Here is a 20,432-nt window from a genome sequence, read left to right on the forward strand (position 1 = left end):
TAACACATTTTGTCCAAATGAAGTTAGATGGGGACATAGGGCTCAGCAGCCAAAGCATTTGTGTGTCTTGATGATGCTCTTAAACAAATAAACAAACAAACAAGCAAATTGGAAACTATGCTGTGGACAAAGGGACCAGTGGGCAGAAATCACCCAGAGAGAATAAATTTCACATAAACTCCCCTTTGTCACCCCTGTCGTCGATCTAAAAACAAATAGCATTCTATTCTTCCAGTATCCATAAACTTACTAGAATATAGCAAAAGAATTCAATCATAACTCATGTCATGCTTGCTCTAGCAAAGGAAAAAGGCATTAAAAGCGATTGTAATTCTGGATTGATGCCACCAGTCTCCAGAGAGAGGAAGAAGCAACCAAGTAATCATTAGATCATTTATAAGAAACCATGAAGTCTCTTGAGAAGGGACAGAGTTCTGTAAATAAGAGAATTCTCCTTTACTCAATACATTGTTGACTAAAGTTATACATAACACTTGCATCTAAAAGGCATGATTGTTAATTAGTTTCCATCAAAAACCCAGGAGGCCCACCCCTCTTATTGGTAGGAAGATCTGTAACAGTAATGGGATCCCATACTCAGCATTGCACAATTGAGGCCTGGTACCCACTAATAATTGAGTACTTTGACACAAAACTTTAAAAGTAAATCTTAGTGGATATCAGCTTTCATCCTGCTAATGGCTGGTACAATAACGTACTCTAAAAGATTTTTACCAAGGAGTGAGAAAAACTTCTTCAAGGGTGAAGGGATAGTGGTATGGTAGGGCTGTAAATTAAAGAGACCAGGATAAAGAGCCTCTTATGGATTATGCTAAACCTGAGGGCAGGAGGACCTGGTAAGAAGAGGAAGGGGCCTGGCCTACCTCCCCAGCCATGTGGCTGTCACCTGCATCTGAGTCTCACTGTGAGATCCTTCTTCATCTGTGTCCTGATGGTGACTCCCATGGTCTCCATCTGAGTCTCAGTCTCTCTCTCTCTCTCTCTCTCTCTCTCTCTCTCTCTCTCTCTCTCTCTCTCTCTCTCTCCCTCCCTCCCTCCCTCCCTCCCTCCCTCCCTCTCTCTCTCTCTCATGGACAGTCAAGATTCAGTCCGTGTGCTTTTACTGTTTTGATGAACTTGCCCTCTAAACTCTAGAGGGGCTTCAGAGGCCTTAGAGTAACTTGCGTAGTGCACAGGGCATCGGGAGACAAATGGTCCATGAAGATCACAGAGCACAGTTGCTCATCCTCAGGACTATCACTATTCTGGACCAGCTCTTTCCCGTGTGGACCTTCAGAGAGCCTGGCAGATGTTTAACAGCAGCCCCAGCCTCTTCCCAGGCTATAGAACTGTCCTTTTGAAGGCACCTAAAAGGCAAACAGAGACATCAAACGAATCCTTGTTGGGGACCAGGATTAATGCATCTAGTATTATAAAGTGAATAATGCATATATTCACTTTATAAGCATGAGGGCCTGAGTTTGAGCTCCAGACCATGTTAATATTACAGGGTTTAGTGCTATGGTGCATGCTTGTGACCTCAGGGTAGGCAAAGAGAGGCAAACATAGCTAGCCAAACTAAGCTATCTGGTTCCAAGTCACAGAGAGACTTTGTCTTATAAAAAGATGACTAACTCCTGAGAATCAACACATGAGGTTGTCCTTTGACCTCCACACACATATACTCATACCTCTCTCATACATACATATCTGCATGCACATGAACATGTATATATGTATACAGCACACATGCACACACACAGTTGCTTCAGTTCTGCAAAATGAACACAAGGAACTCTGAGAAGCATCAGCTTCAAAGGCATGACCAGAATAAAAGGACCCAGAATCTGAAGTGGGTTTTAGTTTTCATTTTTAAAAATATTAATACATTCCTTATTAAAATATAATTACTTCTGCTTTCCTTTTCCAGTCCCTTCCAGTCCTTCAATGTCACTTCCTCACTTTCAAGTTGATAACCTCCTCTTCTCTGATTATTATTGGTGTGTGTGTGTGTGTGTGTGTGTGTGTGCGCGCGCGCGCGTGTGTGTGTGTTAAGAATATAAAGCAAATATCTGAAATAATGGCCCCTTCATCTGTTCCCAACACTTGGCTTGGAACCCTTTACTCTGTTGCAATGGGTCTTGATCTGGGGTTCACGAGGATGATGATGCAGAGGGCTTGTTATAGGACATGTTACAAGCTGCTGCTAAGTTTCCTCTCTGCAGCTTTTGATATAGTCCTATGAAATAGAAGCAAAAATTTTGTTGGCATTTCTTACAAGTCCCCAAGTGACAAGGTGATCTTGGGAAGCCAGTGACCTGGACTGAACTGGTTCATACTTTATTCTGATCCAAGAAACAGAAGTTTCTGAAGCTTCTGTGGCAAGAGAGATGCACAGACTTGGGCTTCCCACCCTTAGTCGGCTCCAGCTTTTCTTACACTCTTTTATACCCTCTTATTTGTTTTTCCATCCTAATGGGAACAGAGCAACCAGAATATATAGCTTTTTGCCTCTTTTATTTTAGCATAGTTTAAAACACACATTCAGACCATTTTTAATTTGTTTTGAAAAATGATTTGAGTTAAAGGATGTTAATTTAATTTGAAGATCCTCAAATTTGCCCTGGGAAAGCTAATACTAATAGATTTATGATGAAATTAAGTCCTTTGTCTTGGTGTCCCTTCATGCAATAACTGTAGATGTTCCAACTCAGAAAACAGTGAATCCTTAGCAATGACAAGGAAGCATTTTAAATATGTGCTGAGTGTGGCACTATTCTGTTTTGAAATTGTTTTTTTTTTAAACTATATCATAAGATCAAAAACATTTAAATAATGAAGGCAGTTTAATCTGACAGAACCATTTCTGAAACTGTGATAAACTGACCACCTGACTTTTATTTCTAGAAGACACTGACTAAAATAATAAATGAGTTCTTATGGCACAGGTAACCATAATGGTAGGCTTTTAACTTAAGGGGCTTACAGAGATCCAAAACCAACAAGACACAGAAGGCAGAATGGCATAGTATTCCTAACAAGTAGAAATGCAACCTGAAAAGCTGATTTTTTTTTCTCTGCAGAAGTGGGGTAATACCATGCGCACACAGTCAATGAAATCACCAAGGATCAATGTAGTATCTTCCAATGACATTTAAAAGATGACAGTCACGCTACAAAGGAAGGCATTGCAAAGCTATGTCCAGATTGCAGGAGAGATGGTCCTCCACTTCCTATAATGGAGTGACTCACAGAGTTTCTGTTGTTAGGTGAAAAAAAATCCTATAACTGTTGTCTATGAGAGATGAGTCCAAAGGAACACCCATAATAAAGTGAATTAAGTCAGTCATGTAACCAACAAGAGTAGAAGAGACAACTTAACTTCAGATAAAAAGCAATCTGTGGTTCATGTGCATGTGTACCTGGTGTGTGTGTGTGTGTGTGTGTGTGTGTGTGTGTGTGTGTGTGTGTGTGTGTTGTATGAACAATAGAACTTTAGTAGCTAATGGACTAGAACAGTTGCCCAAGGAATAGTGAGAATTGAGAGCAGTTCTTTGAGTAATGATGACAAAGAATGTGAGGTAACCCAAATTTTCTTGCCAGAGGACACAGATTTAGCGCCTGTGGTGGTTTGAATAGGAATGGCCCCTATAGACTCATGTGTTTGAATGCTTGATCCATAGGGAGTGGCACTATTAGAAGGAGTGGCTTAGGAATTATGTCAGTGTGAGGGTGGGCTTTAGGATCTCCTATGCTCTGCTATGTTTAGAGTAGCACCCAGTCACCTTCTGCTGTCTTTGGACCAAGATACAGAACTCTCCAGCCCCATGTCTGTGCGCATGCTGGTATGCGTCTTGTCATGATGGTAATGGATTAAACCTCTGAAACTGTAAGGCTGTGAGGCAGGCCCAATTAAATGATTTTCTTTATAAAAGTTGCCATGGTCATGGTGTCTCATCACAGTAATAAAATCCTAGCTAAGCCAAGGCCCAAGCAGCATAGCTTCGATCCTAAGAAGACAGATGCCAAGACAGCCATGTAGAGCAGATAGTTGATGTTGATTGGATTCCTGGCTTGGAAATGCCTAGATTAGTAAGGTATATTTCTGGGTATGTATATGAAGCATATCCTGAGATGATTAGGTCATAAGGGTTCTGACCTTTCAATGAACCCCTCAGTGGATTTATAGTGTGATATATGATCCCTGGGAAGTGGTTATGGTGGGAGGTGGTGTCTAGCCAAACGAATCCGGTTTCTTGGTGTCTCTTGGTGGCTGTCTTGCTTGGGTCTTTCACTGTATTCTCACTTTCTCTGATTCCTGGGCACCATGCACACAGCTAGCTCTCTCCTAACCATGAACTGTGTACTGCATGTCTCACCACCAGAATTCTTTCTCAAACTATGTGAGGCCAAGCAACCAAAGAATGAACCCTCTGAAGCCATGAACCCAGCACATTTTCCCTCAGGTTTAGTAGTTTGTGTCAGGCGTTTGTTTAAAGCTCTGCAAAACTGAGCTAACACAAGCAGGCATATCATCTAAGTGGGATGCTTTGACCTGGGACACTGCTCCCAACACTCTCTCATGAATGATGGCACTAAGTGGAACTGTCTCAGAACATCTGGGTACATGGCTTCCTAGATAAGAAGTTAAGGATAAGCCCCAAACCTAGGATACCCAAGATATAAGATATAATTTGTTAAACACATGAAACTCAAGAAGAATGAAGACTGAAGTGTGGACACTATGCCCCTCCTTAGATTTGGGAACAAAACACCCATGGAAGGAGTTACAGAGCCAAAGTTTGGAGCTGAGATGAAAGGATGGACCATGTAGAGACTGCCATATCCAGGGATCCACCCCATAATCAGCATCCAAACGCTGACACCATTGCATACACTAGCAAGATTTTATTGAAAGGACCCAGATGTAGCTGTCTCTTGTGAGACTATGCCGGGGCCTAGCAAACACAGAAGTGGATGCTCACAGTCAGCTAATGGATGGATCATAGGGCTCCCAATGGAGGAGCTAGAGAAAGTAGCCAAGGAGCTAAAGGGATCTGCAACCCTATAGGTGGAACAACATTATGAACTAACCAGTACCCCGGAGCTCTTGACTCTAGCTGCATATATATCAAAAGATGGCCTAGTCGGCCATCACTGGAAAGAGAGGCCCATTGGACTTGCAAACTTTATATGCCCCAGTACAGGGGAACACCAGGGCCAAAAAGGGGGAATGGGTGGGCAGGGGAGTGGGGGTGGGTGGATATGGGGGACTTTTGGTATAGCATTGGAAATGTAAATGAGTTAAATACCTAATAAAAAATGGAAAAAAAAAAAAAGGATAAGCCTGGATGTTTTTAGGCCATAAGGGTGACAGGAAAGAAAAATCCATAGTTCACCGGATTCCTGATCTTAAGTCTAGTGATCATTCTTGTGAATTGCCTGGGCTAGTTCTTAATTGTTGCCCTCTTTCTTCAAATCAACATTATTATTTATTTCCTATTGTAAACATCAATAGGTGTGTGGGAAGCCACTGTACCTGGGGTGGGAGTCAGCCTGACCTTCTGTACTCATGCTAACCCCAGCAGGAAGTGTGGCTTTCCCACTTTCTTTCAGGGACAACTGTCTCTAGCCATGCCTTCATTTGTGAAATAGGAACAACAGAAACTTTTTTCCAGGATATTTTAAAGGTAAGATGATATACAAAGGTCGCCATCTTGGTTCCGGGACTCAGCAGAACTTAGGAAATTAGTCTGAACAGGTTAGAGGGTGCGCCAGAGAACCAGACAGCTTCTGGGACGGGCGGAAGCACAGAGCCGCTGAGGCAGCAGCCTGGGCGGGCCGCAGACAACCGGCCACCATCCGGACCAGAGGACAGGTGTCCGCCTGGCTTGGGAGGCGACCTCAGCCTCAGCAGCAGCGGTCACCATCTGGGTTCCGGGACTCCGCGGGACCTAGGAAATTAGTCTGAACAGGTTAGAGGGTGCACCAGAGAACCGGACAGCTTCTGGGACGGGCGGAAGCACAGAGCCGCTGAGGCAGCAGCCTGGGCGGGCCGCAGATAACCGGCCACCATCCGGACCAGAGGACAGGTGTCCGCCTGGCTCGGGAGACGGCCTCGGCCTCAGGAGCAGCGGTCACCATCTTGGTTCCAGGACTCCCTGGAACTTAGGATTTTAGTCTGCACAGGTGAGAGTCTGCACCACAGAAGCTGACAGCTTCTGGGAACTGCCAAAGCAACACAGCTTCTGAGAGAGGCCCTGTTTTGGGCCTTCTTCTTCGACCAGGAGGAGGTCCAAAAACAAGATATCTGCACACCTTCCCTGTAAGAGAGCTTGCCAGCAGAGAGTGCTCTGAGCACTGAAACTCAGAGGAGAGAATCTGTCTCCCAGGTCTGCTGAGAGACGGTAACAGAATCACCAGAAGAACAATCTCTAAACAGAGTCAACTATAACTACTAACTCCAGAGATTACCAGATGGCGAAAGGTAAACGTAGGAATCCTACTAACAGGAACCAAGACCACTCACCATCATCAGAACCCAGTACTCCCACTTCGCCCAGTCCAGGGCACCCCAACACACCCGAAAACCTAGACCTAGATTTAAAAGCATATCTCATGATGATGGTAGAGGACATCAAGAAGGACTTTAATAAATCACTTAAAGAAATACAGGAGAACACTGCTAAAGAGTTACAAGTCCTTAAAGAAAAACAGGAAAACACAATCAAACAGGTAGAAGTCCTTACAGAAAAAGAGGAAAAAACATACAAACAGGTGATGGAAATGAACAAAACCATACTAGACCTAAAAAGGGAAGTAGAAACAATAAAGAAAACTCAAAGTGAGGCAACACTGGAGATAGAAACCCTAGGAAAGAAATCTGGAACCATAGATTTGAGCATCAGCAACAGAATACAAGAGATAGAAGAGAGAATCTCAGGTGCAGAAGATTCCATAGAGAACATCGGCACAACAATCAAAGAAAATGGAAAATGCAAAAAGATCCTAACTCAAAATATCCAGGAAATCCAGGACACAATGAGAAGACCAAACCTACGGATAATAGGAGTGGATGAGAATGAAGATTTTCAACTTAAAGGGCCAGCAAACATCTTCAACAAAATTATTGAAGAAAACTTCCCAAATATAAAGAAAGAGATACCTATGAACATACAAGAAGCCTACAGAACTCCAAATAGACTGGACCAGAAAAGAAATTCCTCCCGACACATAATAATCAGAACAACAAATGCACTAAATAAAGATAGAATACTAAAAGCGGTAAGGGAAAAAGGTCAAGTAACATACAAAGGCAAGCCTATCAGAATTACACCAGATTTTTCACCAGAGACTATGAAAGCCAGAAGAGCCTGGACAGATGTTATACAGACACTAAAAGAACACAAATTCCAGCCCAGGCTACTATACCCTGCCAAACTCTCAATTACCATAGATGGAGAAACCAAAGTATTCCACGACAAAACCAAATTCTCACATTATCTCTCCACGAATCCAGCCCTTCAAAGGGTAATAACAGAAAAAAACCAATACAAGAACGGGAACAATGCCCTAGAAAAAACAAGAAGGTAATCCCTCAACAAACCTAAAAGAAGACAGCCACAAGAACAGAATGCCAACTTTAACAACAAAAATAACAGGAAGCAACAATTACTTTTCCTTAATATCTCTTAACATCAATGGTCTCAACTCCCCAATAAAAAGACATAGACTAACAAACTGGCTACACAAACAAGACCCAACATTTTGCTGTTTACAGGAGACACATCTCAGAGAAAAAGATAGACACTACCTCAGAATAAAAGGCTGGAAAACAATTTTCCAAGCAAATGGTATGAAGAAACAAGCTGGAGTAGCCATCCTAATATCTGATAAGATTGACTTCCAACCCAAAGTCATCAAAAAAGACAAGGAGGGGCACTTTGTTCTCATCAAAGGTAAAATCCTCCAAGAGGAACTCTCAATTCTGAATATCTATGCGCCAAATACAAGGGCAGCCACATTCATTAAAGAAACTTTAGTAAAGCTCAAAGCACACATTGCACCTCACACAATAATAGTGGGAGACTTCAACACACCACTTTCACCAATGGACAGATCATGGAAACAGAAACTAAACAGGGACACACTGAAACTAACAGAAGTGATGAAACAAATGGATCTGACAGATATCTACAGAACATTTTATCCTAAAACAAAAGGATATACCTTCTTCTCAGCACCTCATGGTACCTTCTCCAAAATTGACCACATAATAGGCCACAAAACAGGCCTCAACAGATTCAAAAATATTGAAATTGTCCCATGTATCCTATCAGATCACCATGCACTAAGGCTGATCTTCAATAACAAAAAAAATAACAGAAAGCCAACACTCACGTGGAAACTGAACAACACTCTTCTCAATGATACCTTGGTCAAGGAAGGAATAAAGAAAGAAATTAAAGACTTTTTAGAGTTTAATGAAAATGAAGCCACAACGTACCCAAACCTTTGGGACACAATGAAAGCATTTCTAAGAGGGAAACTCATAGCTCTGAGTGCCTCCATGAAGAAATGGGAGAGAGCACATACTAGCAGCTTGACAACACATCTAAAAGCTCTAGAAAAAAAGGAAGCAAATTCACCCAAGAGGAGTAGACGGCAGGAAATAATCAAACTCAGGGGTGAAATCAACCAAGTGGAAACAAGAAGAACTATTCAAAGAATTAACCAAACGAGGAGTTGGTTCTTTGAGAAAATTAACAAGATAGATAAACCCTTAGCTAGACTCACTAGAGGGCACAGAGACAAAATCCTAATTAACAAAATCAGAACTGAAAAGGGAGACATAACAACAGATCCTGAAGAAATCCAAAACACCATCAGATCCTTCTACAAAAGGCTATACTCAACAAAACTGGAAAACCTGGACGAAATGGACAAATTTCTGGACAGATACCAGGTACCAAAGTTGAATCAGGATCAAGTTGACCTTCTAAACAGTCCCATATCCCCTAAAGAAATAGAAGCAGTTATAAATAGTCTCCCAGCCAAAAAAAGCCCAGGACCAGACAGGTTTAGTGCAGAGTTCTATCAGACCTTCAAAGAAGATCTAATTCCAGTTCTGCACAAACTTTTTCACAAGATAGAAGTAGAAAGTACTCTACCCAACTCATTTTATGAAGCCACTATTACTCTGATACCTAAACCACAGAAAGATCCAACAAAGATAGAGAACTTCAGACCAATTTCTCTTATGAATATCGATGCAAAAATCCTCAATAAAATTCTCGCTAACCGAATCCAAGATCACATTAAAGCAATCATCCATCCTGACCAAGTAGGTTTTATTCCAGGGATGCAGGGATGGTTTAATATACGAAAATCCATCAATGTAATCCACTATATAAACAAACTCAAAGACAAAAACCACATGATCATCTCGTTGGATGCAGAAAAAGCATTTGACAAGATCCAACACCCATTCATGATAAAAGTTCTGGAAAGATCAGGAATTCAAGGCCCATACCTAAACATGATAAAAGCAATCTACAGCAAACCAGTAGCCAACATCAAAGTAAATGGAGAGAAGCTGGAAGCAATCCCACTAAAATCAGGGACTAGACAAGGCTGCCCACTTTCTCCCTACCTTTTCAACATAGTACTTGAAGTATTAGCCAGAGCAATTCGACAACAAAAGGAGATCAAGGGGATACAAATTGGAAAGGAGGAAGTCAAAATATCACTTTTTGCAGATGATATGATAGTATATATAAGTGACCCTAAAAATTCCACCAGAGAACTCCTAAACCTGATAAACAGCTTCGGTGAAGTAGCTGGATATAAAATTAACTCAAACAAGTCAATGGCCTTTCTCTACACAAAGAATAAACAGGCTGAGAAAGAAATTAGGGAAACAACACCCTTCTCAATAGTCACAAATAATATAAAATATCTCGGCGTGACTCTAACTAAGGAAGTGAAAGATCTGTATGATAAAAACTTCAAGTCTCTGAAGAAAGAAATTAAAGAAGATCTCAGAAGATGGAAAGATCTCCCATGCTCATGGATTGGCAGGATCAATATTGTAAAAATGGCTATCTTGCCAAAAGCAATCTACAGATTCAATGCAATCCCCATCAAAATTCCAACTCAATTCTTCAATGAATTAGAAGGAGCAATTTGCAAATTCATCTGGAATAACAAAAAACCTAGGATAGCAAAAACTCTTCTCAAGGATAAAAGAACCTCTGGTGGAATCACCATGCCGGACCTAAAGCTTTACTACAGAGCAATTGTGGTAAAAACTGCATGGTACTGGTATAGAGACAGACAAGTAGACCAATGGAATAGAATTGAAGACCCAGAAATGAACCCACACACCTATGGTCACTTGATCTTCGACAAGGGAGCTAAAACCATTCAGTGGAAGAAAGACAGCATTTTCAACAAATGGTGCTGGCACAACTGGTTGTTATCATGTAGAAGAATGCGAATCGATCCATACTTATCTCCTTGTACTAAGGTCAAATCTAAATGGATCAAAGAACTTCACATAAAACCAGAGACACTGAAACTTATAGAGGAGAAAGTGGGGAAAAGCCTTGAAGATATGGGCACAGGGGAAAAATTCCTGAACAGAACAGCAATGGCTTGTGCTGTAAGATCGAGAATTGACAAATGGGACCTAATGAAACTCCAAAGTTTCTGCAAGGCAAAAGACACCGTCAATAAGACAAAGAGACCACCAACAGATTGGGAAAGGATCTTTACCTATCCTAAATCAGATAGGGGACTAATATCCAACATATATAAAGAACTCAAGAAGGTGGACTTCAGAAAATCAAACAACCCCATTAAAAAATGGGGCTCAGAACTGAACAAAGAATTCTCACCTGAGGAATACAGAATGGCAGAGAAGCACCTGAAAAAATGTTCAACATCCTTAATCATCAGGGAAATGCAAATCAAAACAACCCTAAGATTCCACCTCACACCAGTCAGAATGTCTAAGATCAAAAATTCAGGTGACAGCAGATGCTGGCGTGGATGTGGAGAAAGAGGAACACTCCTCCATTGTTGGTGGGATTGCAGGCTTGTACAACCACTCTGGAAATCCGTCTGGCGGTTCCTCAGAAAATTGGACATAGTACTACCGGAGGATCCAGCAATACCTCTCTTGGGCATATATCCAGAAGATGCCCCAACTGGTAAGAAGGACACATGCTCCACTATGTTCATAGCAGCATTATTTATAATAGCCAGAAGCTGGAAAGAACCCAGATGCCCCTCAACAGAGGAATGGATACAGAAAATGTGGTACATCTACACAATGGAGTACTACTCAGCTATTAAAAAGAATGAATTTATGAAATTCCTAGCCAAATGGATGGACCTGGAGGGCATCATCCTGAGTGAGGTAACACATTCACAAAGGAACTCACACAATATGTACTCACTGATAAGTGGATATTAGCCCAAAACCTAGGATACCCAAGATATAAGATACAATTTCCTAAACACATGAAACTCAAGAAAAATGAAGACTGAAGTGTGGACACTATGCCCCTCCTTAGAAGTGGGAACAAAACACCCTTGGAAGGAGTTACAGAGACAAAGTTTGGAGCTGAGATTAAAGGGTGGACCATGTAGAGACTGCCTTATCCAGGGATCCACCCCATAATCAGCATCCAAACGCTGACACCATTGCATACACTAGCAAGATTTTATCGAAAGGACCCAGATGTAGCTGTCTCTTGTGAGACTATGCCGGGGCCTAGCAAACACAGAAGTGGATGCCCACAGTCAGCTAATGGACGGATCACAGGGCTCCCAATGGAGGAGCTAGAGAAAGTACCCAAGGAGCTAAAGGGATCTGCAACCCTATAGGTGGATCAACATTATGAACTAACCAGTACCCCGGAGCTCTTGACTCTAGCTGCATATGTATCAAAAGATGGCCTAGTCGGCCATCACTGGAAAGAGAGGCCCATTGGACACACAAACTTTATATGCCCCAGAACAGGGGAACGCCAGGGCCAAAAAGGGGGAGTGGGCGGGTAGGGGAGTGGGGGTGGGTGGGTATGGGGGACTTTTGGTATAGCATTGGAAATGTAAATGAGCTAAATACCTAATAAAAAATGGAAAGAAAAAAAAAAAAAAAAAAAAAGATGATATACAAAAGTCTTGCTGTGGCACCGGGCACAGACTCAACACTGCTTTCTGAAAAGTTCCACAATCATTTAAATGCAAAGAATAAAAAAGTCACCTGTCAGCTCATCTGTCCTGGTCCACTTATTTGTTTCATAGCTACTTATTGAGTCCCTCAACATTCTTCTAGATAACCAAAATCTATGAAAACAAAAAACGTTCTCCATCTGTAAGTCAAAGAGAGTCTAGAATCTTGAGAAACAAATGAGCAAACAAAAGGCTCAGCTACTAGGAGGCACAACTCAGCTACTCCATGACTCAGCTATTCCACTACTCAATTATTCAGCTACTCAATTACTCAGCTACTCCACTACTCAGATACTCAACCACTCAGTTACTCAGTTACTCCATTACTTCAGATACTCAACTACCGATACCTCAATACTCAACTACTGAACTACTCCACAGCTCAGCTATTCCAATACTCAGATACTCCACCACTCAGTTATTCTTCCACTCCAATACTCTATGGTCCCCTGCTGTAAGAACTAAACCACACAGATCAGAGGATTTTACTGTTTCTAGGAGAAAAAAAAAAGAAAGAGCTTTTTAGTTCCAGAGAAAGAGAGAGGGAGGGCTGTAGGGAGGAGAGAGAGAGAGAGAGAGAGAGAGAGAGAGAGAGAGAGAGAGAGAGAGAGAGAATCATTCTCATGGCAGTTTCAGAATACAGTGGGGTGTCAGAATAATACTCCATTCAGCAATGTATTTCACTAGCTCTTAAAAGAGAGGTCTCTTCTCCACCAAGAAATGATTATACTACCAAGCTCACAGTTACTCAAGAACATTAGATTGTTTCAGGTTTATTGGGCACATTTTTGATGACCATCTGGTAGGAAGAGGTTCAAGATGAGTCTATGACAAAAAGAAACTTCCAGTTCAGATGCCACCTTTTATAATTGGTGCTGACAATCACAAGCATAAACCAGAGAACCAAGGGAAAATCAGTGTACAACTTTCAAGGTGAGATTTGAGGGTGGAGAGGTGGCTCGGCAGTTAAGAGGTTCAGTTCTCAGCACCCATATGGAGCAACTCACAATCACCTGTAACTCTCGTTGCAGGGGATCTGAGCTCTCTTCAAGCTTCTGCAGGCCCCTACATGTGCACAGTGCATCTAAAACTCAAGCAGGCACATGCTCATAAACATAAATACATCTTTTTAAGGTAATGTTTTAATTCGGTGAATATCTCTGTATGCACAGGGTATGAACATTATGTAAGCAGAACACTCAGCAACCTTCCTATTTTGGACTCTTCAGAACAAGCTCTGCTGAAATTATTTGGAATGAAGACTCCCCAGTAAACTTCTACTAATTTTATAACTCTGACGGTGCTTAATCTAAGTTCATATCCAGGAACAGAGTGTAGAGGATTATTTTGTTCAGTCTCGTTTATGAGTTCTAGCTCTCCACATTGAAACACAAAAATAGAGCAAGCGTGTGTGGAGTGGAGTGTGCAGGCTTCGTGATGTAGAGATGAGAGTGGAACAAGCAGCCTTTTCCATAGGAAAACCCAAGTTGTCAGAGAAGCATCCTGCTGGCACCTGCCCTGCCTGAGAATCTGCTTATAGGATGCTCATGAGCAGATCAATAGTAAAATAACAGCAACAACAATGACAATAACAAAGAGCCCTTGTGGTAAGATGGAGTGTTCTTTGGGTATGTGCCCAGGAGTGGTATAGCTGATATTGAGTCCCAGTTTTCTGAGAAACCACCATATTGATTTCCAAAATGGCTGTACAAGTTTGCATTCCCACCTGTTTCTGGATATGGCAGGTGACACAGATTTATGTGATGTTTTGCAGAGGCAAGACCAGTGGGACAACATGTGAAATTGGAGAGAGCTTAAACAGGACTCAAGGATAGTGATGTGTTTGTATAGCTAGCTTTGCAATGCTTCGTTGATCTTCGCTGATCTTCATTCATTTTATTGAGAGAGGCATGGCAGAGAACTTCTGCTGGCTTCTTTTCTGATTCTGGTCACTCCTGTTGACTCGTATCAATTCAATAGAGGACTGGTTGTTTCTGCTGAATTGTGCCACCCACCACTGCTGATTCTTGTTTGGTATCCTGACATTATTGAACTGGACTGCTGGTATCCTGACACATGGAAATTGCAGTCTCTCCAAAGAACTACTTCTAACCAGGTCCACATCCCCTTGTCCTACTTACCATCTTTTCTCTCCTACCTTTGAACAGTGGGCTACAATAGGGGTGGGCGAAGCATTTGTGAACCCACATTAAAAGTAGATTTTGAAAAATCTAAACCTACATACGAATAATGTAGGAGTGTTTTCCTTGCTCTACATTGTCACCAGCATGAACTGTCACTTGCATTTTTTAATTAATTAATTTATCTATTTACTTTACATCTTGATTACAGCTTTCCTCCCTCCTTTCTTCCAAGTCCCTTCCTCTTACTTCCCCTTCCTCACCCATCTTCCCTTAGCAAAGGAGAGGCCAGGCTTTCCATGGATATTAATCCACCTTGGTATCTCAAGTTTCAGTAGGACTAGAGAATTTTATTGTGACTACACAAAGCAGCCCAGTTAGGGAAAGGGGATCCAAAGACAGACAACAGATAGAGACAGCCCCTCCTTCTGCTACTGGGAGTCCCTCATAAAGACTTAGCTGCACAACTGTTATATATGTACGAGGGACAAGGTCCATCCCATGCAAGTATGGTGGTTCATTCTCTATGATTCTATAGGTCTTCTTGTGGTGTCCCTGACCTCTCTGGCTCCTTCAGTTCTTCTTCCCCTTCTTTTGCAGGATTCCCTAAGCTATGCCTAATGTTTGACTATGGGTCTCTACATCTATTTCCTTCAGTTGCTGGGTGAAGCCTCTCTAATGACAGTTATGCTCCTGTCTGCCAGCAGAGCAGAGTATCATTAAATTTGTCAAGAAAGGGCTCTGTCTCATGGCATGGGTCTCAAGCTGGGCCAGTCATTGTTTGGCCATTTCCTCAATTTCTGCTCTATCTTTCCACCTTTACCTCGTACTGACAGGACAAATTGTGGGTCTAAGGTTCTGTGGCTGGGTTGGTGTCCCATCCCTCCACCAGAAGTCCTTTCTGGTTGTGTCACTTGTAGTATTAATCTTAGCCACTATGACAGGTATCAGATTGAATCTCGGGGTCATTTTGATTTGCATTTCCCTGACGACTAAGGATGTTGAATATTTCTTTAAGTATTTCTCAGCCATTTGAGATTCCTCTGTTGAGAATTTTTGTTGTTGTTGTTGTTTTTAGATCCATTGGATTAATTGGTTTGTTGGTATCTGGTTTCTTGGGTGCTTTATATATTTTAGAAATTAGCCATCTGTTAGATGTTAGGGGTTGGCAAAAATCTTTTCCTGTTCTGTATGCTGGGGTTTTGTACTACTGACAATATGCTTTACCTTACAGAACCTTTCAGTTTCATGAGGTCCCATTTACTAATTGTCGACCTTAATACCTGTGCTATTGGTGTTTTGATTAGGAAGTAGTTTCCTATGCCAATGTATTCAAAGGTATTTCCCACTTCTTTTCTATCAGGTTCAGTATATCTGGTTTTATGTTGAGGTCTTTGATCCATCTGAACTTAATTTGCACAGGATGATAGGTATATGTCTGTTTACTTCTTCTACGTGCAGAAATCCTGTTAGACCAGCACCATTTGTTAAAGATGCTTTCTTTTTTTCATTGTATAATTTTGGTTTCTTTATCAAAAAGCAGATAACCATAGTTACATGAATTTACATCTTTGATTTTATTCTATTGATCTGGCATAAGAACACCTGCTCAACTCTGTTCATAGAAGCTTTATTCATAATATCCTGAAACTGGAAAAAATCCTAGGTATCCCTCAACCAAAGAATGGATAAAGAAAATGTGGTACATTTACACAATGAAATATTACATATTTGTTGAAAAATAGAATCATGAAATTTGCAAGCAAATGGATGAAACAGAATAAAAAAATCATCCTGAGTAAAGTAACTAGAACCAGAAAGACAAGCTTGGTGTGTACTTATGTATAAGTGGATATTAGCTGTAAAATAAAGGATAACCATGCTACAATCCACAGACCCAGAGAAATTTAGAAACAAGGAGGGATTAAGGGAGCATTGTGAATCTCCCTAGAGGAATGGGAACAGGAAGGATCAGGTGTGGGGAGGATGGAGGGAGAGAGAACTGTAAATGAAAATAGGAATGGGGGGACATTTTAGGGACAAGCTAAAAACCTATTACAATGGAAACTCCCAAGACTCTGAGGGTGACCCTAGCTTAGACTCCTCATAATGGGGAATATTTAACCTGAACTGGTCATCTTCTGTAGCCAGGCAAGACTTCTAGGGGAGGGGCTTGGACACTAACACAACCACAAAACCTTAGACCTACAATTTGCCCTGCTTACAAGATGTGCTGAAATAAAGGTGGTGCACAAATTATGAGAGTGGCCAATCAATGACTAATCCAGCTTGGGATTCATGCCACCACTGTCACTATCTAGAGGGACAGGAACCAAAGATCAGCTATCCCAGAGACGTAGGATAAAACCAAACAAAACGGGGGTTGGGAGGAAGTCAATAAAATTATCCCTAATGATATTGTTCTATACTCATAGACAGGCACCTAGCATAATTGTCATCAGAGAGGCTTTAATCAGCACCTAATCTAAACAGATGCAGAGACCCACAGCCAAACATTAGGTGGAATTCAGGGAATCCTGCCAAAGAGGAGGAGGAGGGCTGTAGAAACTAAGAGGGGTCAAGAACATCAAAGAAAAATGCACATAATCAACTAACCAGGGCTCATAGGGGATCATTAAGACTGAACCATCAGGGACCCTGTATGGGTCTGATCTAGACCCTCTGCATATATGTTATGGATGTATACCTTGGTCTTCTTGTAGAAGTCTTAACAGTTGAAGCAGGTGGCTATCTCTTTTGCCTACTTTGGTGTAGGCTTATATTTTTTCAAAACCTACTTTAATAAGGGTTCTTAACTGAGTCAACCTCCTTTATAAGCCACTGACCAAAGGTAGGGGTAGAAGATGGCTATTAGGACAAGGTAGGTATGGACTTGCTTAGAAGTAGTTCTTTGGGGAGATTATAATCTTCATTGTCAGCAGTCCAGTCCACTAGCAAAAAAAAAAAAAAAAAAAAAAAAACAAATGTGAATCAGCAGCAGCAGCCTGATCCAGAGGAAACTAGGAGACTCTACTGATCGGCGGGAGTCCACTGAAGCTTCAAGAACCAGTGGGAATACCACCAGAAGTTCTCTGGTGCCTTCTCTGTGACTTCTCTCTATGAAGTCACAACAAGCAAAGATCAGAGAAGAAAGCAAGGTGAACCAATGCCAGAGCATCATCTGCTGTCTGTTGGGTTGTACTTACACTGTTTCCAAACGTCCTGTGTCTTCTCAAGCATCCACTTCAGCAGAACACCACATGTTCTTTCACCAGGCAGCTTCCAGAGAAACACCACATGCTGCTTCATCAAAACATCCTCTAGTAAGACAGCGTTCAGAAAAAAACATCACATGACACAACCAAGCCTCCAGTGAAACCAGAAATTACCCCTGCACTTTGGGGGCCTTTGTTCTCCTACTGTGCTACCTTGTCCAGTCTTAATAAGAGGGGAGGTGCCTAGTCTTATTGTAACTTGACACTCCATGTTTGTTTGATATCCCTGAGAGACCTGCCATTTCTGAAGGGAAACAGAAGAGGAGTGGATAGGGGTGAGGAGGGAAGGGTGGCTGAGGGGGAGGAGGAGAGAAGGAAAACTGTGTTCAGGATATAATATATAAGAGAAAAAAACAACAAGAAGAACAAGAAAGAGCAAAGAAACCCAAAGAAGTCAGGGTTTCTTTGAATGTTTAAGACAATTTGTGCCTTGATTTAGAAGCAAATCCTACTGCACTGCCAGATTCTCAACTGTCAGGAAGAAATGATGACTCTGGGGGAAGAGTGACTTTCTATTTTCTACACATCTTACTTGTTGTGTCCCATGTTAAACAATGAGGTTCCATATACTAAGACACTCATATTGCAGTTTTCATTGTAAGGAGTGCCATAGACCAATGTGGGGACCAATGTGCCATTGACCGGGGTGGGGAGGGGTTTGCACATTGATTATAAAATAATGATCTCAACTAGGAAACATGTTTTAATGATGAACATGGAAAAAAAACGTCTGTAAGTGCATCTACCTACCAAGAAAACACTGAAGACATAAATTTGGGTTTTGTGCTTGGTCTAGTGGTCCAGCTGCCACATTGCTAATCATTCAACTCTAAGCAAAACACTTTCACCTTCCAACTTTTAGCAGCTGCTGAGTTTTTTTTTAAGCATTAAATTTGACAATATTTAAAAACACATATAAGTTAGTTGGAGAGCCATCTCAACTGTTAGGATTAGCACTTGTTGTGGTTGTGGAGGACTCCAGCTCCCACACTGTAGTTTACAGCCTTCTACAACTCTAATTCTAGAGGACTTGATGCCCTCTTCAGAATTCTGTTGACAACAGGCATGCACATGGTACACACACACACACACACACACACACATATAATTGAATAAATATAAAAAACTGAAATGATATAATAAATATTTTTCACGATAACAGGCACTTCCACATCTGTAAGAACAGAAACAAGAGGTGGAGCAAAGCGCTAAGCCAGACATGGTGGCTCATGCTGGGGCTGAGGCAAGAGAACCTCCGCTGGTTCAAGTACAACCTGAGCTAATAGTAAGCTCCAGGATAGCCTAGCCTACAGAGTGACCTCGTTTCAAAAAGGAAAAGAATAAAGTGCTAGAAAAACATTTTTATTAAAAGTATCTCTAGCTTAACATTTAATCATGAATATACTGTCTTTAATAGAAAGAAACTGTGGAGCATTTGCTTGTTTACCTTTGTGTCCCAAGGGACTGGTAAAACGCTCAGAACCAATTACATGCTCAAACAGATGAACTCTGAATGAATAAATGAATGATCCCAGCTGGAAGACCCTCCTAATTTTGTAGCTATTTGAATGTATCCACATAATACACAAATGATCCTAAATCAAATCATAAAGCTTTAGAAAGCTAGTCTAGTCATGGAAAACTAGATTATTTCCTCGAAGGATCTTGTGAGGATCCTTAGTATTTAGAAATGGAGACCAGGATGACCATACCTCATGGTTTTAAATCATTGCTCTGGTGAGTGTCATTCACATGTAGGTTAAATGTGACTAAAGATTTCTCAGACACCTTTCTACTTCCTTGTCAGGTACTCAATGGTTGGGGCATCAAACAAGAGAGAAAGCACCGGCCTTTCCAGTTACATCACATGCTCACTTGCAGTAGCCAACCCCCCAACCCAAACACACACACACACACCTTTGTGCTTGTGACTCCCAGGATACTGTGCATCAGCCTTTACCTGTGTGGAGGGGTCTAAGCTCCCTGCTGAGCTTGTGTATCTTCCTGCTATACAGGGTATCAGTGGTCCTGTGGTCAGACTCTGAGCTTCTTGCTCACTTTTAACCTCATCTTGCATCAATGTGGAGGGCTCCAATTAACTTCAAAGACAGTCCAGTGTGTAGAAAAACGCTGACGATGCGGAACAAAATCTCACTGCTTGTTTGAAGATTGTCAGAAAGTTAATGAGACGAGATCGTGATTAACACTATATAAAAATAGAGTGCTGGTATCAAGCTCCAGACACACACACACACACACACACACACACACACACACACCACGTTTTTCCATTGTTTGTCACACACAAATTCACTCAAGGTATGCAAAAACAAATAAATGTGGCATGGTGAGTTATCTCCTAGGTTTATTTACAGTGAACAACAGCACATGTTTGATAACCGTTCTTTAATTAGGGAAATAGTTTGTAACTTTTCTCCTTGTTTCACATTCAAAACACATTTGTTTTCCATTATGAAATAGTTTGGAAAAAAAAAAAAAAAAAGCTCTGAACCAGAAATCTCATTGTAAGCCAATCGTGGCTTTGACTTCAGCCAGGGCTATTTGATAAAGTGTTTCACAGGCAACTTTACCTATTGTTTCCAGATAGTATGAAAACAACAACAAGAAGAAACCTTCACTCTCATATCCCACAAGGAAAGCCAACATTCTCTGGAGGGGAGGGGGTGGACTACTAGAAGACCTTTGACCTTGAGAGAAGTTGAAAACGTTGACAGCACCAAGCTTTGAGAGCTACTTCCCTTAAACTACTCACCTT

The sequence above is a fragment of the Mus musculus genome, chromosome 8 (assembly GCF_000001635.26).
Source record: "Mus musculus strain C57BL/6J chromosome 8, GRCm38.p6 C57BL/6J".
Classification (NCBI taxonomy): domain Eukaryota; kingdom Metazoa; phylum Chordata; class Mammalia; order Rodentia; family Muridae; genus Mus; species Mus musculus.